The sequence below is a fragment of the Suricata suricatta genome, chromosome 14, assembly GCF_006229205.1.
Source record: "Suricata suricatta isolate VVHF042 chromosome 14, meerkat_22Aug2017_6uvM2_HiC, whole genome shotgun sequence".
In the NCBI taxonomy this organism is placed as follows: Eukaryota; Metazoa; Chordata; class Mammalia; order Carnivora; family Herpestidae; genus Suricata; species Suricata suricatta.
Window position 1 is genome coordinate 40,245,140 of NC_043713.1, and position 26,272 is coordinate 40,271,411.

A 26,272-nucleotide genomic window follows, 5' to 3' on the forward strand; every position below is an offset into this window, starting at 1 on the left:
CTTCTGCCCTAAGGTTGTTCAAAGTCCAGCGCTGAGAGATCCATAAGCCAAATAGGCAATTACTTGTGTTTCTGTGTGCCCTTGGGAGTTGGGGAAGCTAAAGGTGGATACAGTGCATGTAGAAATTCAGGTATGTGTCTTTATTTCTAGGCAAATGCGTTCCCAGGATCATATGTTGACAATCTCCTCAACTCTTCCAAATCCCTTTGCAGTAAGTAAACAAACTCCATCGTTTTTGATATTTATTTAGGCATCACCCCTCAATTTTCTTCTCTACATCACGCAAATTAGGGAAGTCTGGATTCTTCCGCCTTTGTCACTGGTGGAAACTACAAACCACATTAACTTCTGCCTCATGTGGGATCCTTCAGTCTGGTTTTGACTCTTAACGGCAATAAACCTCTGAGCCACTCTACATTTCTTATTCTCTCAAGCCATGTCACACTAGCTCGGGAGACATGCCTGCTCTCCCGGGAGACTCATTCTCTCTGAGAGTAGTAGAATAGTGGTTGTCAGAGGCTGGAGATGTTGGTCAAAGGGTACAAACTTCTAGTTATAAGACAAATCAGTTCTGGGGCTCTAATGTACAGTATGGTTGGTTATAGTTAATAATAGTGTAAAGTATACTTGAAAGTTGCTAAGAGAGAAAATCTGATTTCTCACCATGCACGTGTGCACACGCACATGCGCGAGCACACACACACACACACACACACACACAATGCTCAGATGTGAAGTGACTATCCTTATCATGGTGGTCATTTTGCAGTATATAAGTGTATCAAATCAAAGTGATACATCTTAAATTTAGACAATGTTATATGCTAATTATATTTCAAGAAAAAAATGAAACACGTGTGTATAACAAGCAAAGAGGGACTCTGGGAACTGTCAGAGCCCTGGTTTCTGTAATTGGTCACGAGGTCCTCGATGAGATCTCTGTAGCTTCCACCTTCACTACTCATTCCATGTTTCTCTTGTTCACAGCCAGAACCCCAGCAGTTCTTGGTTCCTCACTTCATGGAGTGAGGTGCAAAAACACCTCAGAAAACCTCCTGGGTTCAAGATACCGTTCTTCTTGCTTTCACTCTAGCAGCCACCAACTTTCCTTTGTAAGTGGGATCGATTATGACAGCCGACATATTAATCCCCTCTCTTTTGCCTGTTGGTTCAGTGGTTATAAGGAGTGCAAAACAGCCAACTGGCAGTCTGGGGTAAGCGAAATTCTAAGATGAGCCCTGTGATTTCTTCTGTTTGGGGTGCCCACCCCATATAATCTCCTCTTGAGCATGGTTGGAGTTTGTAAATATAATTGGATATCACCTCCTTTATTATGGTATATGGCAAAAGAGATTTTGCAGGTATAATTAACGTCCCTAAATAGTTGACTATGACCCAAAGGGAGGTTATCCTTAGTAGGTCTGACTAATAAGGTGAGTCCTTTAAAAGCAGAATTCTCTTGCTGTTCTAGAAGAAATATAGCCATGTTGCAAAGGAAGGGGTTGTGTCTGAAAGCGGTCCTCAGGGGATAGCAAGAAAAGAAGGACTTCAGTTACACAGCGACAGTGAACTGAATTCTACTAACAGCTATCTGAGCTGGAAGAGGATCTTGAGCCTCAATTGGTATCATAGACTTATCAATACTTTTATTTCAGTCTAGTGTCACCCTGGCCAGGGGACTCAGCTAACCTGTATCCAGATCTTTGACCGACAGAAACTGTGAGATAAATAAATTTGTGTTGTTTGAAGCCAAAACAAACCTCTCCACCCCACCGCACTGCACACAAAAAAGGAAGTTTTCTGGGTGGATCTGACCTAATTAGGGGAGCCCTGAAAGAAAAGATCTCGAGGTCACAGAAAGGGGAAGAAATAACGGCTGTTCTCTTCTTGACCTGAAGAAACAATCTGTGATATATAGAAACGGTCCCTGGCAGGGAACTTCCAGAAGCTTCTAGGAGCTAAAGGCCTCTGTTCTACAACCATAGGAACCGAGATCGGTGAATTTGGGAGATGAACAAAGCTTTCAGTGAGGTTCCAGCTCTGGTGACACCTTTGAGCAGAGGATTCAGCTAAGTCACGCCTGATCAATGGAAACTGACATAATATATGTGTGTTGTTTTTTAGCAGCTAAGTTTGTGGTAATTTGTTACACAGCATAGAAAATTAATATACATGTTTATATGAGCATATTGGCATTTTAGAAAGATTCTTTGATAGTGAGGTGAAAAATACTTCAGAGGGATATGCATTAGTTTCCTGCACTGCCTTAACAAATGACCACAGACTTAACGGCTTAAAACAACACCAATTTATTACCTTACACTTCTGTAGGTCTGAAGACAGACACAGGACTCGCTGGGATAAAAATCACAGTGTCAGCAGGTTGCATTTCTTTCTGGAGGGGGTAGAAAAGAACCTGTTTCCTCAACTTTTCCAGCTTCTAGAGACAAGTTGCATTTCTTGTTTTCTAGACCCTTTCTCCATCTTTAAAGACGGTAAAGTTGCATCTCACTGACTTTTCTTCTGTCATTGACTACATCCTGGAAAAATCCTGTTTTTAGGAACACATGTGATTTGATTGGGCATATCTCAAAAATCCAAGATGATCTCTCATTCCAAGGCCTTTGACCGTAATCACATCTGCAAAATACCTTTGCATTATAAGGTAATATATCCATAGGTTATAGAGATTAGCCTGTGGACATCTTTGAAGGGTCATTGTTCTGCCTACCATGACCCACAGTCAGAGGCAAGGGCTTTAATTTGGAAGTTAATACAGAATCTTGACGACATTTTTTGATAAGAAATGTTGACAACACAAAGGAAGTTGTAGTGGCTAAAAAAAGAATATGCCAGCAAGTAGAATGCTCGACTGAACTTGTACATGGAGAGTGAAGGGAAAAGGTGACATAGAAGGCTCAAATGTTTCATAACTAGGTGAGAGGTAGCACAATTTACTGAAACAGGCTTTCGTGATGAGAAGATGATAGAGGCAGAATATGAAAATGAGATCAGTGTTTCATAGGCTGAATTTAAGATTTTGTGGGATGTTGAGTTATAAATGGGCAGCAGATACACCTTCAAAAATAATCACCCTAGACATCTCTTGGTCAAGGAAAGGAAAGCAGAGCATGTGAGCTAATTAGTATGTCCTAGAGGACAGGAAGGTGAAAGTGACCAGCAAAAATGAGAGTCAAAACCGTGGAGTGAGATTGTAAGTGAAGGTTAGAAGGAGACATCAACGGGGGACAGAACTCTGGGAATGACTCAATGTACATGTAATAAAGAAAAGAGAAGCCAGCCAAGAAGACTGGCGTGTAATAGATAAAAATAAAAGAGGAAAAATAGCAGAGGGCACAGACAGTGAGACATGAAAGGTATATTTTCTAAGGAGCAGTCACGGGATAATGTTGCAAAGGAATCAGGTCAGATAAATCACCATCAGATTTTATATTCAGGAAAGTGTACTTGTTTCAGTGAGGTATGGATAGTGGCTGCCAGCAGGAGTGGGTAATGAGAAGAGGTTTTGCTTGAGCCATAGAAGTAAATGTCTTTTTTCTTTAAAAAGTCTCAAATAACTTTGATAATCATTAGGAAAATTTGATTTTTTTAAATCTTTACTTATTTTTGGAGAGAGAGAAAGAGACACAGAGAGAGAGAGACAGAGAGAGACAAAGTATGAGTGTGGGAGGAACAGTGAGAGAGGGGGAGACACAGAATCAAAACAGGCTGAGGCTCTGAGCTGTCAGCATAGAGCTCAACGCAGGTTCAAACCCACAAACCATGAGTTCATGACCTTGGCTGAAGTCGGATGCTTAGCCGACTGAGCCACCCAGGTGCTCCTGAAAATTTGATTTTTAGTTACTGTTTTACAAATGGGCATACACTTTTGGTTTTCCACTTCAGAATTCAAAGTAAATGATGGGACTGTTGACAGAAAGGTAAATACATAGTAGTGCTTACTCAAAAGGGAAAAATGTTGAGCCAATTTTCAACATCCTTATTAGTATGGCCAAGATGGGTGTTTTAAGTGTAAAAATTTAACTCAAATTTTGCATAAGTGGGAATTGCATTTATTTTCTTACACAAAGGGGTTCCTACTTTGAAGAAATAACTTCTAATTACGTTCAGTTTAATTTGAATGTTAATTTGTTCCTGGCATTAGGACCCTGCTGAATTTATCACCTGCTGTATCAAAAGGCTAATCATTTGAAGTTGTTGCAGCTTTCAACAGTCCCCTTTCATAGCTCCTGTTTCTGAAATGACCATTTTGAAGCTCTGTTTGAAATTCTAGTTTTCGTGAAAAATTAAAAAAAAACGATTTTTAAAGAAAAACGACTACTATCACCAACAGAATGGTTAAAAAAAGAAAGAAGTGAAGGAAAAAATCAGCTCATTGAAAGATGTTAGTTTTAAGTAAAAAAAAAAAATTCCTTAGTCTTCTGCTAAATGCTAGTGAGGCATTGCCTCTAGGCTGATGAGGAAGATAATCAAGTTTGACTTTCTCCTTAGTTATAAGAAGGCTGTGGTATCTGAAAACACATTTTAATCTCATATAAGAAAAACATATCCTTCCTCTTGAGATAAAGTTGACTCTACAGTTTATGAGTCAACAACCCTGGCATTGTTGGATTAAGAACTGTCGATTCCTTCCAAAGACTGGGTGATGTCATGGGAGTCACCTAATTAACAACGAATGGTGTTGTTAGGCCTTCTGAAAAGAATGGCATGGCAGCCCCAGTTAGAACCTTCCTAATTCTAAAATTCTCTTTTTTTTTAAAAACATCCAGATCCAGCTACAAAATAATATATGAAAGTTACTTGTCCTCAAGTCGTGAGAATTTTGACTTCACATTTCTAAGAAGTTTTCTATTAGGTAGTAATTTTCTTCTTTTGGTATCAAGTCCATATTATTATCATGTTAGTTATTTACAGAGAATTTGTTATGTGTTAGCCATTGTTCCAAATGCTTTACATATATTTATTTATTTGGTAGTTATGTAAAATGATACTGTACTTGGACAGAAATATGTCTTTTTTTAAAAATGTTTTTATTTATTTTTGAGAAAGAGACACACACAACACATGAGCAGGGGAGGGACAGAGAGAAAGGGAGAGACAGAATCCGAAGTAGGCTCCAGGCTCTCAGCTGTCAGGAGAGCACCTGACGTGGGGTTAGAACTCATGCACCATGAGACCATGACCTGAGCTGAAGTTCTCCGCCTAACCAACTGAGCCACCCAGAGGCCCTGAAACACGTCTTTTAGAAAAAAGTAAATTTCCACATGTAAATCACAAAAGCTTAATTATTATTTTTTCAGTTATTATATAATTGCTGACTTCGTATATTAGCTATTGGAGTTAGTGGGGGATGGAGAATGATAATACAGTGAAAGACAGTAAATAAGATAATAAATGGATTAACATTAGACTGGTTTCATTTAATTATGTCCTTTAATAATAAACTATTATGGTCCTAAAGGTTTTTTTTTTCATATTGTCAAACAAGAGAAGTGATTTTGACACTCAGATGATTGACAGCCATTCAGCTGTTGATACTTTCAGTTGGATTTGGACTATCTTAAATGGTTCTTAACCTTGGGCATGCTGGTTTATCTAGCCTTAAAAATAAAGTCCACTTTGGGGCACCTGGGTGGCTCAGTGGGTTAAGCATCCAACTTCGGCTCAGGTCATGATCTCGCGGTTCATGGGTTCGAGCTCCACATTGGTCTCTGTGCTGACAGTTCGTTCAGAGCCTGGAACCTGTCTTTGGATTCTGTGTCTCCCTCTCTCTCTCTGATCTTCCTTTGTTCATGCTGTCTCTTTCTCTCTCTCTCTCTCAAAACGAAATAAAACATTAAAAAAATAAAGGCCACTTCTTTACAGATAAAACTGTTTCCAGATCTAATTAGAACTTTACTATTTTACAATGTATTTAATATTGTATCAATTAAAACAGAGTACAACTACAACAAATTCTTTGGTCTATACAATGTAAACCACTGATTCCTTCCTCCTTTACTGATTGCATAATATCATCAAGACTTTTTTCAAAACATAAATGCCAGCAGGAATGAGAGATACTATTAGAAGTCAGATGTAGACTCAATCACCAGCCCCTTTACACTATTTCGTTGCTGGTTAGAAATGAAGGAAGGCCACTCAAATGAGAACTTGCAGAGGCTATTTATTCAGAGTTTGCTCTAGCAAAAGAAATCAGCCACTATCCCTTGCATTTGGAAGGGACTCAAAAGTAGGTAAGGAAGAGGGAAAGCTTCTTAGTGGAAAAATGGGAATTCCTCAGGCACATCTGATTGGAGAAGACAAGGCATAGAGAAGTTGGCAGTCCACGACCAAGTCATGACTGTTCCGAGCTGGTTGCTGCAGAGGATGAGCCTCCAAACTCTACTGTCATATATATATGGTCTGGCCACTGTCCCTTTGTATATTCAGTCTCCTACTGGAATCTGACATTGGGGCAACAAAAACTCATTTATGTATAAGACACTTAGGTACAAGTCTAGGGCCTGAGAGATTTTAGGGACCTAAGCACATATCCTGAGCTGGAAAAGAAGTGTTGGATATAACACATAAAGAGAGAATCTAAACACACAAAATAAATAGTCTTTAATTAGATGTCTGCAAAATATAATACTATGCATCTTCATAATTTAGAAACTATTTATGGGCTAAATTTTTTCAATCGGCAGCAATTACAGAGAAATAATAGCTAACTATAAGTAAGTGGTGGGCTCATAGGCAAATATTTTAAAAGCAAATTCATGATACTCCTTGTAAAACTTTTGATGCAAATCTAACGTAGTTCACCAGGGCATTTGATGGATTCAGTACGATATGGAGTGAGACCTCTCACAATCCGAGTGCCCTGTGCGTGCTGGAAAATCCCTCACTCTAGCCCTTGGCCTCAGTGAGACCCTGTAATGAGGGTGCAGTTGATAATAAGGATCATGGTGAAGGGACACTTTTTTGTTGCCCAGACTGATTCACTTAACTCTAGTTAAACTAAAACTTCTGCTATCATTCAAGCATCATTATAATTTAGATTGTGGAGGAGGAGCCTTCCGGGATGCTTTGGGTGCACCAGAGTGGCGAAGACATATTGTGCAGTTAATTAACCTCACAGAAAGATGAAAGAAAACCAGCCAGCAGCACAAACTTGACTTATGTTTATTTTTGTATTTGTGCTTTTGTCCTCATTTGGTTTTCTTCTCCCCAGCCCACTGCCATATGCTGTTGGGACTCAGCTGTAATTATCTTACCCATAGATGGAACACAAAGTGAAATAAAGCAAACAGAAACTTCACCATCACAATTCCGGACCCTGCTTTACAGAAAGTGCCTATGGTTAGCAGGAGACGGAACACGTCCTTTTACATGGACAAAGACTTTTGAGACTGTTTCATGCAAAGCTATAGATGTGGCCACAACCTACCCATGACTCATACATCTGATCCTGTAATTGAAACCCACAGAGATTTTCCGAAAACATTTTATTTACCCCAGCTGCAGGTTAGAAATACCTTGGGTACTTAAAAAAAATCAGCCTCCAGCTTCCCCAGGATCAGATAAGTCAAGAATTCGGAGGGTAGGATTTAGGCATTGGTAGTTTTGCACCCCTGTGCCCTACCTCAATTTTACCACATATGGTCAGAGATTCTAACTCGCAGCCAGATTGAAAACCACTGAATCATTCTCTCTGTATGAGATAACAGCACAGCTGTGTGTATTCTCTATGGATCTTCTCATTTGGGACAGTTTGGTTGATGAGTAATTAATTAGTAGCCACTCTCTTGTGGAACAGTTAGTAAAGATAAAGTATCCAGTTGATTTTCAAACCTAAACAACTCAGAGCTGCAGAAGTTAAGCACTATAAAGTGAAATTTCAGAGCCTTTTTTCTTTTTCTCTTTTATATTGCTACAAGAGACTCCTAGAAGTTGAAGTTAATTATTCTGACTGAAGAGATAAATTGACCAAACAGAGGAACTTCTTTCATATTTTCAGTAAAGTGATCGATGTGTTTTTGCAGATCTACTCTTCTTTAAAATAAGTCAGTAGAGGTTACTTAGCAAATAGATTGGAAGTGATTATTTATAACTATGCAGAGACCCACTATGGAAGCCAATTACCAGGAATTCCATTTTTTCTTAAGTTTTGATGACAAAAAATAATGCATGTTTAATGCTCTGCTTTTCACATACTTATTTCATATTCAGAGAAACTTTACCAAAAGTTGTTGTCTGATAAACAGAGTGACTGTATTAAACTTTGGTTAAATACTGGCAGTGATTGTTCTGAAGAAAAGAAGGTGCCGCCTTAAAGAAATTACAAAGCAAAACTCTCTATATACATTGGGCAAATAAGCATATGAAGATAGTTCCACCTCATATGTCATCAGAGAAATACATATTAAAGCAACAAGAAGATCCTAGTACACACTTATCAAAATGGCCAAAGACTAAAACACTCTCAAAACCAAGTAGTCGCCAGGATGTGGAGTGACAGACCTGTCCTAGGTTGCCGGTGGGAATGGAAGGCAGTACAGACACTTTGGGAGGAGGTTTGATAGTTTCGTACAAAACTAACCACTTTCACCATATGATCTTGATAGTGACCCAAATGGGCTGAAAACTTATGTCCACACAGAGACTTGCACAAGGATGTTTATAGAAGCTTTATTCATCATTGCCAACCCTTGGAACCAACCAGGATGTCCTTCAGCAAGTACATGGATAAGTAAACTGGTACATCTAGGCAATGGAACGTTATTCAGTGTTTCAAAAATGCACTATCTATAGTCTCTTGATTTGTTCATTTTAGAGGGTTGAAGGGGAGGGAAAGGGGGAAAAGAGGTGGTCGTAATGGAGGAGGGCACTTGTGGGGAAGAGCACTGGATGTTATATGGAAACCAATTTGACAATAAACTATTTTTTTAAAAATGCACTATCAAGCCATGCAGACATGGAGTAATCATATATGCATATTATTAAGTGAAAGAAGCCAATCTGAAAAGGCTGCATACCATATGACTCCAAGTATGTGACATTCTGAAAAAGGCAAAACAATGGGAAGGATAAAAAAGTCAGTGGTTGTTAGGGATGGGGGAGGGAAAGGATGACTAGGCAGAGGGGAGGAATTTTAGAGCAGTGAAAATACTGTGTAGGTTATTATAATGATGGATGTATGTTATGATTCACTTATCCAAACCCATAGAATGTACACCAAGAATGAACCATACATAGGTAACCACGGACTTTGGGTGATTTTAGTATGTGAGGTAGGCTGATTGTTGATAGCAAATATACCATTAGGGTGAAGGATGCTGATAATGGAGGAGGCTATGCATGTGTAGAGACAGGGATGATAGGGGAAATCTCTTTATTGTTCTCTGAAGTTTGAAATGAGCCTAAAACTTTTCTAAAAGTATAAAGTCTTAAACAAATTATGCTAATTGTGGAATAGACAAGAAGGCTGCTATCTTCTGGCAATTCTTCAAGTATTTTTTTTAAATCAGAGAAGTTGAATCCATTTTAACGTATCTGAAATCTCAACAAATGCAAACAGTTTTACTAGTTTTAAAAATGGGCTTATTCCACTGTTGGCTGTAACATTGTGAGCAGCAGTCAAATGAAAAAGATTAGACCTTAAAATGCAGGTTGAAAGCCTTCTTTTAAATTATTTCTTGTGGAATTCTACCTCCTATGTCTGAGATTACAATTTAAAGCAATGAAAGAGTGTATCTAATTTATAAAAGTTCAATTCACATATACTTGCTTCAGAACATATAACTTCTCTGAAAGTGAAGTATGTCTTTACACCTTGGCCAGAATCATGCACTTGCTAAAGCTGAAAGGGTCTATCTGCTCTTTAGGATAGAAAAGAAACTTAAAGGCAAGAAATTTTTTTCCACTTAGACAATGCATACTCCTCCCCTCTTTTCTCTCTTTTTGCCTGAGGGGTCTTGACATCATCAAGGTATATATTTGATCAAAACCTCTACTATGAGATCCTTTGTTCTAAGCTAGAGTACTTTTTTTTTTTTTTTTAAGAAAATGTCCAAAGAGGCTGTATCTCAAAGTCAAAAATAAAGTTGTTAAACTATTTCAGGTTATATGTCAGCTTGGGCTATGAACTAAAAATAAAATAATGATGGGTATCATGACTTCTCTGAAAGAATAAAGATGAAAACTGAAAGCAGAATGAAAACTTGGTGAGCATTAATGACATAAAAGGGACATAAAGAATTGACTAGCCTGCAATACAGAAGGCATGTGCTTTGCAATCTTAACAAAAGCAGTTGAGTTGCAAAAAGGGTACGCTGAATTGGATGGGGTTATACACTGGAACCCAACTTGCATAGACAGGACTGGCTACATAAGTTACAGGGTCCACAGCAGAATGAAAACGTGGGGCCTCATGTCAAAACGTTATTAAAATTCTAAGATGGTGACATGAGAACATAAACCTAAGTGCAGTGGTATTCTACATATGGGTCACAGGCTGCAGGTTGGTAAAGCCAGTTCTGGTCACAAAAGAGCTATGCATAAACAGTTTTGGCTGAATTGGAGAGTTTTGGTTGTGGAATAAGATAAGTTATTGGATTGGGGCATCTGGGTGGCTCAGTCACTAAGCGTCCAACTCTTGATTTCTGCTGAGGTCTCATGGTTCCTGAGATCGAGCCCCATGTCAACTCCATGTGCTGACAGTGCAGAGCCTGCTTAGGAGTCTCCTCCTTCTCTGTTCCTCCTCTGCTCATGCACTCTCTCTATCAAAATAAATAAATAGACATTTTTTAAAAAAGATATGTTATTGGGGAACAAATATCCAATTTTGCTGATCTTTGAATCTTGAGAGTTTTTGTAGAATAAGCTATTAATAATTTATCTCCTAAGTTGTGGACAACTACTGAGCGTTTGGAAGGGTAAGGGCAGTGACAAAAAGTATTATTTAAGAGGATAAAATGGATATTAATGGGGCTGTGGGTGAATTTAAATAGATGAAAGACAAAGACAGAATAAATAAAATGAGACTATTTCAATAGTCTAGGAACAAGGTGAAAAAGATTTGAACCTATACCCTGACAGAGAAGGAAAAAAGTTGTACATATGATTTGGAGAAACTGAGAGCATCCTTGGTTGAAAATGTAAAGTGGTACATGAACATTTCTGCATGTTTCCACATCTTCCACACTGAGTTACCACATGACTCAGCAGCTCCTCTCTCATGGGCAGGCCCAAGAGAAATGAAACATATGTTTACATAACCCCTGCCTAAGAATGTTCATAGTAACATTATTCATAGTAGTCAGAAAGTGGGAACAACCCAAGTGTCCATCAACTGTTGAATGACAAAGCAAAGTGAGGGATATACGTACAATGAGATATGAAGTACGAAAAGAAGTGAGGTACTGGTACCCGCTTGCCATGGAGATGAGCTTTAAAAACATTGCAAGTGACAGAAATCAGACCCAAAGGGCCATGAATCCATTTGTAAGAAATGTCTAGAGTAGGCGAACTCAGAGAGAGAGAGAGTATATTAGTGATGGTCAGTGGTTACTAGGAGGAGCAGGGAAGGGAGAGCAGCCCCTGATGGGCATAGGGTTTCTATCTGTGATGATCTCACTGGGAAACGAGAGGGTGGCAAGGGCTGTTCAACTCTGGATATACTAAACTGAATTGTTGGCTTTGAAGGGTGACTTTTGTAGTATGTGATTTATATCTCTATAAAGCTGTTATAAGAAAAGTAATATGTAAATAAAAAATGACCAAATTGTACACTTTAAAAAAGTAGAATGTTTCATATATCCATTATACCTCCATAAAACTGTTAAAAAAAACAACCTTAAAAAAGAGAATGCCCATGCAGAAAAGGAAAAATTAAAAAAATGATATTTGAAATACAAAATATTTTCAACTATTTGCAAATATAAACACCTTTATATGGATATTGAGAGAATTTGGAATGATACAAAACTGAGATTAAGACTTTTCTTCCCACTATAAATTTGTTTTATTTGGTAATGTGAAAACCTGAAATAAACAGTAATCCAAGTGCTCAATGAGTGGGTTTTAGTCTAGGTAATAAGGACTAACCTTGACCCAGGTTGCTATGTGAACAGAGGAATAAGTCACCACCAGCAGACATAAGAGAGGTTCTTTTAGAATTTTAGATTATTATTATTATTTTAAAAAATATTTATTTGTTTTTGACAGAGGGAATGCACGCACACAAGTGAGAGGGGGCAGAGACAGAGAGAGGAAGACAGAGGATTCCATGCAGACTCTGTGCTGACAGCAGAGAGCCTGATGCAGGACTCAAACTCAAGAACCTTGAGATCATGACCTAAGCTAAAGTTGGACACTAAACTGACTGAGCCACCCAGGTACCCCTGCAATTTTAGATTATTTAGGGCAAGAATGTTACCTCCCTTGTTCATTCCTGAATCTCTAGTATGTACCACAAGGGTAAACCAACAATGGTCCATAGGTCAAATCCAATCTGCCACTACTTTTTCTATGGCCTATGACAAAAAAAAAAAAAAAAAAAATCAATAGAAGAATAATTATTCATGATACTTTAAAATTATCAGCATTTGTAAGTAGTTTTATCATAACACAGCCATGCGCACGTTGTAATTTTTGTGCTGCAGTGGCAGACTTGAGTAGTAGTGACAGAGACATATAGCTTGCAAAGTCAGAAATATTCATTATCTGTATAGGAAATGTTTGTCGGTCCCTGGTCTAGAACAAAGCCAGCATGGAGTGGCTATTCAAAGATTATTTGTTGAATGAGAACTGAAGGGGAAGACAGCTAGACTGTGGAAGGTAATTCATTCTCACTGGTGATACAGTTACTCTGAAGTTACAGTGGGTCACAAATTGGCAAATGTCTATTAGGCACAAGGAGAAAGAACAATGGAGAATAAAGGAAGGGGTAGAGGCATAGAGCTGGGGGCTAGTCTCTTAGAATGAAAGCTATGATGTCAGTAAGAGAAATTACTTCAAGAAAAAAAAAGTAGAGAAGTGGAGAACTCAAGGTTCCTATTTTATGGACTGACCAGAGAAAGAAAAGTAAGGTAAGAGGTAGAAAAGGATCTGTTAGGTAAGGGGAGAAGAGGTGGCAAAAATAGTCACACAGGAGCCTGGAGAAGGAAGGACATGTTTCAGAAAGGTTAGTTTTGCTTAGTGTCAATGCTGTGATTATAAAGTTATCGGTGACCTGGAGAAGACAGCAGTTTTACAGAGGAGAAGGCAGCCATAATGCTTGGAGGAAAATGCCAGCCAAATGGTTTTACTAAACATTATATTGGCTAAAGCACTGAGGGTTTAAATAACTTTTTTTCAGATAGGTATTATATAGGAAGCTCTGAGAAAGAAATCATGCTGCGTTCAATCTGTAGAGATATTTTGATCATCCAAGCACAAAGACACACGGGGTGGCAATGCATCATTAAAAATAAATTGTTAAATTAATTCCTTCATAACTCAGGCCAAGAAATCCAACCCAAAACACTTGACCACATGCTTCTTTTGAGCTCAGAATATCAGAGTAAATATATACATCTTATGCATTCTTCAAAGGAGAAAGATAAATACTTTAATTTGAACAACAGACATTTCCCCCATTTAATCTTTGCTATTATTTTATCATTTACAATAAATGGTTCAATCAAAATAAAATATGATATTTTTGTCATCATGCTGTGGTTTTCTTCTGATGTTTAGTGAGCACTTGTGTTGCATACGAGTCATTTAGCTTTCCCCTGAGGTCTATTGGCATTAGGTAGAGATCGTGATTGATAACTGTTTATATGCGACACTAAACCTTCCTGTGTTTTGCTTATTTCTAGTAAATGAAAGCAAGTCCCTCTAGACCTCGAGGCAAAATTTAAATCAGTATTTTACCTCATGCTGCACTATCTTGCCTCTCACTGATCTCATCCTGACACAGCAAATGCTCCTTTTCTATCACAGCCAAAGCGATCAGGCAAGTTTAATTGCTTCAAAGTAATGCAATTGAATTTATACTTTTATTGGCTAATTTCCAGTTCTAGCAAAGCCTGGAAGTCAAAGCACTTGCTATACTCAAGTCACTTTCCCCCAAGTGCTTACACGCATTCTTTTAGTTTTGTTCTTTAAAGTATACAAATACCAGCAGGTTCTGTTACAGTGCCACCAAATAAAAGATGTGAAAATGGACCTTCTTTAAGGCTCTTTCATTGACTTTGGTTATATTCTATCTTACCTTTTTCATTTCAGACCCTTTAGGGGCAGTAGAATACAACTCAAAAACTGGATTACAAATGCATTGTATCTTTTTTATAAAACTGCTTAATTCAACAATAATTTGTCTGAAAGATGAATACTTTAGAAATGTTTCACTAGAAATCAATAAGTGCATCAAATATAATAAATGTAAGAAAGAAAATAGTATTTACCAAAACGAATGCTTATACAACAGATGATGAATAATTTACATTGGCTTATTACTAATGTAAGACAATCTGTTTTTAATATTAATAGTGTTGAATTTCAATTTCATTTTATCCATTGTTCCCTATTTTGAGCACACTGAGCTCCCCCTGTTATTTTGGCACGCTATTATTATTTGATTTCTATGTACTTAACTTGACTGTGAATGCACTTGGTTTGCTGGGTCTAAACTAAGATTTGACAGGGTCCAGCTCCTAAAACCTAAAATGGCAAGAATCTGTAGAACAGTATGCCAAAGAGGAATTCAGTTTCTTTCATCATTTTCCTGGATTTGAGCATTTCTTTCTAACCATATGGTTGGTGGAAGTTTTCTTCTTTGAATAGCAACTGGGGAAAATGGAAGTGTAAGGTACTTTGAGTAAGAGCTGTAGCTAAAGCTTGGTCTTGAGTTTTAAAATCATGGGTGTAGAGTACAAGAGATAACAAAAACAGGGGCGCCTGGGTGGCTTGGTCATTTGGGCATCCCAACTCTTGATATTGGCTCAGGTCATGATCTCCCAGTCCTGGTATTAAGCTCAGTGTTGGGCTCCTTGCTGAGCCTGGAGCCTGGGTACCATTATCATTCTATTTCTCTCTCTCTCTCTCTCTCTCTCTCTCTCTCTCTCTCTTCCCCTCCCCTGCCCTACTCTTCCCCTTCATGCTCTAAATAAATAAAGTTAACATAAAAAAAGAAGTACCCAAAACATTCTTATTTTAAAGCAACAAGCAGTTTTTGATCTTAGAAGCAAAGCTCTGAATACATTTCAGCAAAAACCCAGTTTTTTGTAATGGGCAGACCAAAGCAGTGGACTGCTCTCTTAAGCCAATCTACTTAACAAGTACCTGAGCAGGGTGCATCAAAAGGTTACCCAGAAGGTTGAGTTGTCTAAATTATATATTTCAAAGGTCTTCAAGACCGGATTTTAGGACTCCTGGCTAGCTAAGTCAGTAGATCACGCACCTCTTGGTCTCCGGGCAGTGAGTTCCAGCTCCACAATGGGTCTACATAGTACTTAACAACAAAATCTTAAAAAAGTTAAAAAGACTGGATCTAAACTAGCTCCTGGGAGATAACCTCAGTCTTCAGGAATATTCAGTTTGATAAGAGTGTCTTTGTCTACTTGGCACCTTGGGCTATACTAGATAGTTTGAGCTAATAATGTGATTTATGATGAATGTCTGGTTTTCTTGGTTGCTGGTCATAGGCTGTGCTGTACCTGTTTGGCCGCTAGGGGCGCTGGAGCCTGAATGGCTAAGATCACCAATGCAAAGGCTCCGTGTGACAGAGCCTCGATGGAAACCCTGGACATGAGGCTTAATGAGCTTTCCCTAGCTGGCACGAGTTTGAACGTCTTGTCACACATGGTCCTGGAAGAATTAAGTTTTGTCCATGTGGCTCCAAGGAGAGGACAACAGGAAGTTTGGATCTGGCTTCTCCTGGACTTCTCCCTATGCACCTTTTATTTTTCCTAATTTTAATCTGCATCTTTTTGTACAATAAATTATAATCTTGAGTAGAATTGCTTTTCTGAGTTCTGTGAATTCTAGCATGTCATCAAACTGGAGGGTGGTCTTGGGGTCTTCAACACAAGTGGAAACTGAGGTATGTGAGAAGTTGTGACTCCAAGTGGTTAAATTACCTTACAAAACAATGTATAATATTTTTGTGTTGTAAGCAGGATTGCATCTCTATATTATGTTTCCTCTTGAGAAAAGTGTCTTTTTCAAAATAGATTTTAATTATAGTGTGATTGCAAATTGTTGCTTGTTTTTTGGAGATACATATATTTTTGTTTGAGATGCAGCTTGGAATCGCCTGGAAGTGAGACACACTGCAGGAAGGATGAGTTATGCTCTTTATCTTATTTTGAGGGAGACGCCCCCCGCTCTCTGGCTTTGTGCGGCTCTAGCAGGATTGTACTGTTGATGAGGACGTGTATAACTATGAAAGTTGGATAACACAAATATTAAGAAATGTAAAAGATGACAGAGCTGTCTTTCCTTTTGATAATTCAGAAGAAATATGAGCAAACTGACCCTCTGCTACTGCACCCCTTGTACAAATATTGGGCTATTTCAATTGCATGTTCTTTTTCTGCAGGGGCTAAGGTTAAAGGCATGGGTAGATGGGGAGGAATCTGCTAACATAAGAGTACATTCCAATTTCAATTCTGATGCAAAGAAACAAGTGCTGTGACAATAAATAAGCCCTGGGGCCATTGGTTTTTCTTTCCTAAGTCTGGATTCTAGAGAATCTGGATGGGCTTGGAACCATCCTGGATGCTGGGAAAACATAGTGTGCGCCTGTCACAGGAAAACGAGTCGGGAACAAGAAAGGATGACCATCTGCCTGTTGTTGGGAGGCAGGTGTGCACGTAATCCCTGAGGACTTTCAACCATGGGAGCAGTGTTGCTGGGACCAAGTTGCAGGAGAGTCTAAGGATATTTTTCTTTTGCTGCTGTCCTCAAGTGCTTTGTAGAATATTTTAAATGATACAGCCTGAGTTTTCTCTGTGCTGTGGGAAATTAAAGAACTGCGCTGGATGTTTTCTGTTTGCCTTCCAGATATATTTTCCATTCTTCCTCTCTGTTGTATGCTCCGGGGGCACACCTACGGACAGCAGCGGCTCTTGCTCACTGGCTTCCATTTGCTTACAGCCATGAGAGACAATATTAGGAGATCAGAGGTTGGGAAGAAATTAAGCCCAAGGTTTTTATTAGCTTGGCTTCTTCTCTGCTTGGTTGGCACCATCTGTCATGACTCCTTTCTGAGCCCTTCAGAACCGCTTTCTCCAGGTTCAGGTAATTGTTCCCTCCCATTGTTCTTGCACATCCAAGGATTGTAACAGTTCTGAGTGTTGCTAGTCCTGGCATTCATTATTCCTTATTGATTTCCCTCAACTCTGCCCATAATGTTGTAAGAGTCAGTTACCTTTTTGGAGCATGTTGTGTCCTGCCAGGACCCTGAATGGGTTAGTAATGAGCTGTGTAATCTTGAGTATTTGATGAAAAGAAGTATAAATACACTGGGAAAGTATTTGAATTATTATTTCTTCCCAGAACACCTCTCTTAAATCTTTCTATTTTCTTTTTTTCTAAAATGTTTATCTATTAATTATTTTTGAAAGAAAGAGAGTTTGAGAAAGAGACAGACAGTCCTTGTCAGTACAGAGTCTGACGTGGGGCTCAAACCCACGAACCATGAGATCATGCCCTGAGTTGAATGCTTAACCTACTGAGCCACCCAGGCACCTTGAATCTTTCTATTTTAAGGTTAGTTTAGTAATCTTTCCAGATTCAGCCTGGGCACTTCTTTCTCTAGAAAGCCATCTCTTATACTTTTCTCCATTTTCTATCTTACTGTCAACCTTTCCTTTCCCACCACCCAGATCTGTTTTGATGCTTTTTCTATATATACTTTATCATATCTGTATTGTAATTTTCTGCTTGTTTGTCTGCTTTTAATAGATAGACTACAAGCCTATGAAGTACTATGCTTTCATATCTCTCAATTGCTTGAATTTTGGAGAGTTTTTCTTTTGATTTTATGTATTCTTTCTTTTGTTAATAAGGCAGACCACTGTTTCATAGAGAGTTATAAACATAATTCATTATAAACATAATTCAGAAATAAAATGACAAGAGATTATACTAGACTGGAAATCACACAAATGTAGAAAGGAGGATAAAATATAAAACACTGTAAATTAAAACATTGAAATGTGGTAATGCAGTGGAAATATTTGGCAAGTTAATGGAATAAAATGTAGTTAAAGATACAGGTAAAATAGCAATGTATGTGATTTTTTTTCAAAAAAATACATCACCAGCAAGGTATCATGGTAGGTGAAAACAGAAAATCTTCTATCCAAATTATAAGTACACTATAATTCCTGAGTTTAATGAGAAATATGTTAGTTAGTAGCATATTAAGTACAGTTACTATATTAATAAATTATATTAATACTATTTATTAAGTATGTACACTGTCTGAAGAGAAGTTGTAAAGCAATGTTAAGACATGATTTCTGAGTTTTGGGTGTTACACTCTAGTTCTGAGCACAAGAAATAGACACAGAAAGCAGGTGAGTAATTATGTTGCCAGAATACAATCAAATGGATAGATAAAGTGCCTTACGATTTTAGAAAAGGGAGACTATTAGGTACTAGAGAGGATGGCAGGAGCAAAGCAAAGAGACGTCAGCTGAACTTTGAAGACATGGATATCTGAAATGGAGGAGAAAGACATCTCAGGTAGGAGACGCAATCTCTTGTAGACTGAGGTAGGAAGGGTATGATGTGGTTGAATGGCAGGGACCTAACAGGGGGAGGAGTAGAGGCATGGCTTGTGATTGGTAGACAGAGCAATAAATTATGATCGTATGTTGCAACTAAATGCATAGAAGCTGGAATGCTTGACTAAACAGTTTGAACTTCACCTGCGGGAAGAGAGAATGATGAGGACTGAAATATTTTGAGTGGACTACGGAAATGAAGAAACTGGTGTTTTAAGAAGATTGATCTGACTATGACATGCAAAATCAAATAGAAAATTTGAATAGAAGGAAGTTAGAGGTTAACTAGACAGATAGGAAATTGATGCATCCATTAGTTGGGAGGTGGTGAGCCCCAAATATGGTTGGTGTCAATGGAATGAAGAAGGAGACACAGAGGTGAGAGACATGGAGGAAGGAAAAGAGAAAGCCTTGCTGTAGGTGAGGCCTCATTGGATTTAAATTCTGTCTCTGACACTTCGAAGTTGTACAAGGTCTTTGGTGAGTAACGACTCTGAGTTTTAATTTCCTCATCAAAATCACAGTAGCCACTTGAGAGATTCAAGTTGAATGACAACAGAATTCTGCTTCTGTCATTGTGGCACCTCAATATGTTGGAGAAGTACTGCGACTCAACCAATAATATTTGTTGGATGAATACATGGATGAATGGGTAGTAAATATGACTATTTTCACTGTCCTCTTTAATAATGATAAAGGAAGGCGTTTGATGATTGATAGGGTTATATGGATGGCAAGTAAAAAACAATATTCTCAAAGTCAAGAAATTTGGCGTTTATAAAGCCCTGTTAATTTATCTGTCATCTCTTTGAATGGTCTTCAGATTTAGGTTAAAACCCTCTACAACAATCTGAAAAGAAAGCACAAGGAAAGGGACACATGGCTAGAGGAGCATTTTTTCCACTGGGCTCCCATCTACATAAACTGTTATGCTTCCCTGGAAGGGTGTGTGATGTTGAGAATATTTGCATTAACAACAAGAGATTTTTAAAATTTTTTTTAACATTTTTAATTTATTTTTGAGAGACAGAGAGAGATAGGTGAGCAAGGGAGGGTCAGAGAGAGAGGGAGATACAGAATCTGAAGCAGGCTCCAGGCTCTGAGCTAACTGTCAGCACAGAGTCCGATGCAAGGCTCGAACTCATGAAACATGAGATCACGACCTGAGCCAAAGCCGGATGCTTAACTGACTGAGCCACCCAGGTGCCCCAACAACAGGAGTTCTTATTCCTGTCCCAAGTCTAACACTTATTAGTCATGTGTAAGGCAAGCTATCTGGACCTTAATTTCACCATTGGTAAAACTAGATCAATATAATCTACATCACAAGTGGTAGGTATACTATGAAAATTTGTATTCTATAAGAAAACATAAATAAAAGATACTGTTATTACATTTAGCTTGGAAATACTATAATTATTATTTCAAGTAGAGGAGGAAAATTGCATCAAATGGGTTATGTTTACATGAGAAATAGGGCATAAAATCTGGTTATGCAAAATCAAATACTAGCTTAAGGGTTGGAAGTGACTTAAATTGCAATCATAAACCAAAATTTTGTTAATTCTTTTTTGTCAGAAGGCTTTTCAATCTTGAGATTTAATTGGAATTATTGATTCTCCTGGTTTTAAATATGATATAAAGTCTCTATCAGATGGGTGGTATTAAGCAATATAGAAATTATTGAGATCTCTTCCTGACACAAATGACTGCTAATGTTATACATGAGGTATCTCATTATGAAACAGGTCTTCAGTGCAATAAGTGAGGCTTTCCTGACAAAATAAATATTCAACATCAGTGCTCTCTGTCAGAAAGTCTTGACTCAATGTGCCAAAGCTATAAGTGTGTCAAATAATCCTTTAATTAGATTACAAAATACTGCCATTATATGTCAAATATCTATTGATCCCAGGAAGAAAATGGCTTGAGGTTTCTTAAGTATGCAACACCAAAATTCATTTGCCATGCAATTAACTCCAAATTACCTCCTTGGGAAATTAATATTAGAAAGCATGTTTAGGCATGTAAAAGCATATCACTGACATTTAACAAAAAACCTTAGTGATGGATAATACAGGGCTTTAAAAACATTTCTTGCCAATGCATACACGATTTAGCATTTTGCTCTCTCATACCTGGTTTTAACATGCAGTTAGCTAAGAATTTGTCTGTTGGATCACAAATGTAAGATTATTTGTGCTCTGGGAAGAAAGGAATTCTTTTTAGAGCTACAACACATACAGACAGGACCTCTTCTGGATAACTTCCTATTCTCTTGTTGGGTTCTGGAAATTTGACATTAAGAGGTGGACTTTACTGAAGGAGGTGAATGGGTCAGTTGTTTAACACAGATGCTCTTGCTTAGGAGAGATGGGGACAGCAATGGTTTCTCAGGAATGGCCGATACAGTCCTCAATGCTGCAAGGTGGGTAAAGACACAAAGGTTGACTCAATGTCTGAGGACAATGAATAGGTGATAGTGCTTCAGAAATCATCAATGCAACTACCAACACCTACTAGGAAGTAGGCCTACAGTGAGCAGGCATGGGAGAAGGTCTCTGGGTTAACAATGAAAGGCTGAGGTTAAGAAGGAAGTTTGATCTCTGCATTTACTATGAGATGCAGAAGTCAAGGAACGGACACTTGCTTTATTTACATTTTTCCCTAGAGCTTATAATTGATATTGAGAAATATTTATTATACGACATTCTGGGCTCTTACTTCTAGAGGCTATTTCTTAATTTGATGTTGACACTGTCTTCTGAAACACATCCTTCACACAGTGCAAATTGTGCACTGTGCGCACTGTGCACGGAAGATATCAGATTGCCCAGTAAACTTATTATCTAAATTTCCAGGTGGAGGTGAGCATGACACTCCAAATGGTAATCTTTCCTACGACGACTTTTGGTTGCTGATGAATTAATTAAATATGTTTACACAGTTGTCTACAAATATATGTGACACATTTCCCCAAATCCATACGGTTGCGTGAAGATAAAAGAGTGTGAGAAAGTACATATATTTTATGCTGCCTACAAACACAAATAAGGCCACCGAATTTCTTGGGAGACTCTCAGCACCGATCCTGGAAAATCTGAGCATTTGTATTTTAAATGCTCTGAAAGCCAAATACCCTAAGGAGATAAAGGACAGAATAATTGACATAAGAAAAACTGGAGTGATGAATAAGAAATGAACAAGAAACAAAGGAGAGAATGGGAAGATGGAAAATATTCTCAGCAGAGGTCTGGATGTAGTCTCACTGCGAGATCATCTCCCAGAGACGATCTGATCTGTTTACTTACAAGGTTTGGGAGAGAGGGTGTGACAGTAGCAGAGGAAAAGAAAAACAAAAAACAAAAACACAGAATTATATTAATTTCTTAGGCTATCCAGGATACATTGGTGATACCCATGTAATCAATAAATCATGTGAAAAATTTTTAAAGGAAATAAAACAAGAAAAATAAAGATAGATTAAAAAAGAGGAAGAGTGAAGAGAGGGAAGGAAGAAGTCATTTAAAATAGTGTTACGTGCTAACACAGAGGATCCGCATGGAGTTGGTTCAATTTCTGTTGACTGTTAATCAACTGCACATACCTGGAGACCAGCAATGCTGAAAATTAAAAGCTTCAGAACTGCTGTGAGGGAGGTGATTCATGGCAATATTTTGCTTCCCACTCCAGGCAAATCTCTATTTATCTCCTACAGAGTTAGATAGTTTGGGGTTGACTTCTGAGACAGGCTGTCTTTCCCAACAGATAGCTCATCTTTCTGAGAACCCAGTGCAGGGCTTTTTAAAAAGACAGTGTTTGTATTTGAGTGTGGGATTTGTATTAGGAATCTGATAATTCTAGGATATTTCTTTTGAAGCAAAAACTTCTCTTCCATATTTGTAGTTTATGGTTGTATCACCAGAGTTCCTGACAAAATTCGGACAATTCTAATTAAAAAGCTGTGAGAACAAATGAGATTTGAGTTGGTTTTTGCAGTTTTTATTAAAATTATTACCTGAACCTGGAGATAGTTATATGATAAGTTAGAGGATTTTGAAATAAAGAAAAAATTATATGTTAGAGGGTGATATGTGTCTAATCCTTATTAAACTTCTATTTTAAACATGTATCTGGAGTAACTATTATGGTTTACTACTGACACTTGTTAAGAAGTAGATGTTGGACAATTTACTCCCGGTTCCACTTTTCCTAGCCATGTGATTTGTTCTACAAAAAAACATTGGTTTACTCATTTGCAAAGTGGAGTAGTAGTGCCCAGCTCACAAAGCTGTTCTGAGGATTAATGTAGAGCTTTCTGGGTCAGGGTTGGCATTGAATAAGCATCCACTATTAGCTATTTGATTATCTGCACAGTATCTATATTTCTATAGATATAAATATGTATGGTACCACTTAGAAAATGCTCACATTTACAATATTACTTTTGGGAAGGTGTTATTTGAAAATTAAAGGGACAAAACAAAGTATAACTAATATTTATTCCAAATTCCTATTAAGTATTATAGATAGCTCTAGTTATGAATATTATATTCTCACTTAATTCTCAAAATAGCCTATTCTTTTGTGCTTCTGAAATTAAGATGGGTCACCATTTACTGGAGCCACCCATGAAAATGTGGCCAGGTTCCCACCCTCCCCATCTGTGCTTACACAGCATTTTCTGATCTGGAAATATGGCCTCTATGATTCCTGACACTACTTCCAGTCATCATGCGAAGGGTTTAGGCGTCATCAGGTTGGGCTAATCCACTTTTCTTGAGTGAATTATTCTAGACAATGCTCACTTGTAAAAAAAGAAAAAAACTTCAATTAAAAGCTAAACAAAAACATCCAAATAATTCAGTGAAGAAATGGGCAGAAGACATGAATAGACACTTTTCCAAAGAAGACATCCAGATAGGTAACAGGTATATCAAAAAGATGCTCAGCATCACTCATCATTAGAGAGCTACAAATCAAAACCAAAGTGAGATAGGACTCCATACCTGCCACAATGGCTAAAATTAACAACTCAACCAACAGATGCTGGTGAGGATGCAGAGAAAGGGGAACCCTTTTGCACTGTTTGGGGGAATGGAGCTTCCTCAAAAACTTAAAAATAGAACTACCCTATGACCCAGCAATTACAGTACCAAGTATTTATTCAAAGGATACAAAAATGCTAATTCAAAGGGGCACATGCACCCCATGTTTATAGCAGTGCTATCAACAATAACCAAATTATGGAAAGAGTCTGAACGTCCACGGACTGATGAATGGATAAAGAAGGTGTGGTATACACCTACAACGGAGTACTGCTCTGCAATCAAAAATAATAAAATCTTGCCATTTGCAACAACATAGAAGGAACTAGAGTGTGTTATGCTAATTGAAATAAGTCAGTCAGAAAAAGACAAATATCATATGATTTCACTCATATGTGGAATTTGAGATACAAAACAGATAACATCGGGGAAGGGAAGGAAAAATAAGATAAAAACAGAGGTGCATCATAAGCAAATCTTAAATACAGAGAACGAACTGAGGGTTGCTAGAGGGGTGTTGCATCAAGAGATGAGCCAAATGGGTGATGGGCAATTAAGGAGGGCACTTGTTGGGATGAGCACATGTTATGTAAGTGATATGAATCACTGGGTCCTATCTCTGAAACCAATACTATACTGTATGTTAACAAACTTGAATTTTTTAAAATGTTTATTTAGTTTGAGAGAGAGAGAGATAAAGAGAGAGAGAGGGGGAGGAGGAGAGAGTGAGAGAGAGAGAGGGGGAGAGAGAGAGAGAGAGAGAGAGAGAGAGAGAGAGAGAGAGAGAGACAGCAGGGGAGGTCAGAGGAAGAGAGGGAGAGAGAAAATCCCAAGCAAGCTCCATGCTGTCAGCACAGAGCCTGATGCAGGGCTCCATCTCATGAACGGTGAGATCATGAGCTGAGCAGAAATTGAGAGTCCATGCTTAACTGAGCCACCCAGGAGCCCCTGTTAACAAACTTGAATTAAAAACCAAACCAAACCAAAACAATGCAATCCCTTCATAATCTTTTGAAGTAGATGTATTTTACTCAGTTATACAGCCCAGGCAATAGGTGAAGACAGAATTAATTTCCAAAAAGAAAGGTTGGTAAAGCCTCACATTGGGATTTGAACCCATGTTTTTCAGCCCATTTAGTCCATGCTCTTTTCATGTCAATACTGTACATCTCCCATACAGAACTGAGTGATTTTGTGTATACAGAATAAATAGGCTTAATATGAGAAGTAGATATAGTCAACATACACGCATCATTGCTCTCTTGGTTACTCCTATTGAGTGCCTAGTGTGATAAAACATCTGTTCTTTTGTTTTTATGAAGAGAATGGGTGATAATGTTAATAAATATGGAATGCCAAATTAATAATATAGTGGAAATTTTCTTGCATTTTTCTATTTTCCTATTGAAATGCAATGAATACAAGTTGAGTTTTAAAAGATTGTGCAAAATCATTGTTATATAATTGTACACATTAAAGCTTAAAAGCATTTGGACTTAGTGTAAATACAAAAACATTCATGCGGTTCAGGATTAAGGGGCTCAGAAAGTAATATCCTTGGGCTATCTAAGGGAGATGCATTTCAAGCTATTCTGACGACAGTAATTCGTCGTTTGGACCAAGCACAGAAACAAGATTTAAATGTGGATCCAACATAGTGGATCTTTATGAGGATTTAGATGTTAAATTCAGAAGAACCATAATTTAGTTATTCTTACGAAATCATGCTATTCATTGTCTTATTTGGAGCTCGTCTTACTTCTTTCTACAGCTACTAACAGATGCTATTATGTGTGCCCATAGGAAAACCTAAAAATGCACTGAATTTTGTATATACTAAAGCTTAAGCTTTAGACATGTTACACTTAAAAAAAATAATTCCAGCATGTGGTGGAATTAAGGTCTGTAGCTCAGGGGCACTGCAGAAGTTGCTAAGGAAACACTGTGGGGTATAGTATAACATCTCCAAGAGCAGCTTTTAAAATAAAGGTGGTATAGAAAATGGATGGTAGAGAGTGGATAAGATTTTGTTTAGGTCAACTCATAGGCTTACTTTTGGGTCTTAGAATTAATAATGGAAACTTTGCTGTAGGAAAAGATTTTTCCGACTGCGAATGTTAAAAGACTTCAAAGAGAGGTTACATACAAACTAAGGGGTCTCAGACAAAAACCGATAAGCAGTTGAGACAATCAGATGGATAACACTGGTAGGACTTAGGCTTTCTTTCTGAGAACCATTTTAATGTTTGCCTGACTGTCCAAATACAATGCATTTGGATTGGGTTCTCAGAGTTTCACCTCTCTCTCTCTCTCTCTCTCTCTCTCTGAATAATGATAATGTCATAGCTCTGTTATAAATGTGGTATTCAGATGTATTGGGTCTAAGATCTAAGTATTTTTACTGTAGTATTTATTGTAGAAGTTTTTTGATTATTTATT